The sequence below is a fragment of the Anneissia japonica genome, unplaced genomic scaffold (assembly GCF_011630105.1).
Source record: "Anneissia japonica isolate Jap-2015-1 unplaced genomic scaffold, ASM1163010v1 scaffold305021_len1152_cov355_single, whole genome shotgun sequence".
Classification (NCBI taxonomy): Eukaryota; Metazoa; Echinodermata; class Crinoidea; order Comatulida; family Comatulidae; genus Anneissia; species Anneissia japonica.
This window is the reverse complement of record NW_022726025.1, coordinates 3-1152: the sequence shown is the minus strand read 5'-3', so window position 1 is coordinate 1152 and position 1150 is coordinate 3. Positions and strand designations below refer to the sequence as shown.

At 35.1% G+C, this 1150-nt stretch overlaps 1 long non-coding RNA gene across 1 annotated transcript; it reads right to left on the bottom strand.

The window, feature by feature from the left end:
* Window positions 1–94: 94 nt before the first annotated feature.
* LOC117113000 lies at window positions 95–786 on the bottom strand. Its single transcript, XR_004446129.1, has 2 exons — window positions 670–786; window positions 95–215 (listed from the first exon to the last, which is right to left on the bottom strand). It is a non-coding gene; the product is annotated as an uncharacterized LOC117113000 (long non-coding RNA).
* Between the last annotated feature and the right edge of the window lie 364 nt (window positions 787–1150).

Below are 1150 nucleotides of genomic sequence, written 5' to 3'. Positions count from 1 at the left end.
CTTTGAAGCTAAATGCTCAACAATATTGACTGGGAATGATTCAACTGACTACTTTTAACTTAGGAAGGAAAATGCAAAAGTCTTCTTACTTTTCCTTTGAAGTCCGAGGCAGCGCCATGGAAGTTGTCGTATGTAGTCTGGAAGTTATCAGCATCTTTTTTGACAAATAGAAGTAGATGAACCTTAACTGCCCCACCAAAGATCTTTTGAGCAGACTGTAAAAGAGGGTGAATTAAATGTTATTTATTCTGCAGACATAAAATTACTTTGCATTTTAATGTAGGAAATTTGTATGTCCTAAGTACATTAATCACCTGTCTGACTTAAATGAGCAATAGAAATGAACAATGTTTAAGATCCTAAAAAATCTCTTGGATTTTAAGGATGGGCAAGGGGTTTAATAAAGGTGGATAGGAGGTACAGGTTTGGAATGAAATTGGTAGAGCTCAATGACTGAGAATATTACCCAGCAAGAGGTTCTATATCATACGAGCAATGCTTTTCTAAAATAGGATAAAAAAATAATAATAATAATAATAATAAATAAATAGCAAATTAGTATATGTGTGTTGAAAAAGTGATGTTCACAAAATCCTGAAAAAAAAGTTCCACTTTTATTAAAAATCAAATAATGTAGGTTGGTCACCAATAGACACAAAAGACACTAACCTTTTCTGTGAATTCGATGACAAGTGGAAGGCTGTTCTCTGTGACAAATGTGGTGATAGCATCAGCCTTGTATTCGCCATCATATACATTCTTCAACTCATCAAACTAGAAAAACAAGATTCAGAATGCTTACTGTTGGACAGCAAGAACATCAAAGATTTTGGATGAAACATGAGTCTAGACAATTTGGTTGAAGGAGACAAGATGTAGTGATCTTTGTAGATCACTACATCTACAATATGACTTTTAGCTAATCCGAAATAATCTTTCTTTTGTTGGCAAATTCAAGATAATGGAATAGTCTAGATCAACAGGGTTTTGAATTTTCAGACAGCAATTGCTGTAGAAAGGGCCTTAAACTACTGTGGTAAATCTAGGCTCCACAGCAAGCTTTTGCTGTTGGTAAACCAAACCCAGAAAGGGCCTTCCACTGCTGTGATAAATCCAGGCTCCACAGCAAGCTTTTGCTGTTGGTAAACCA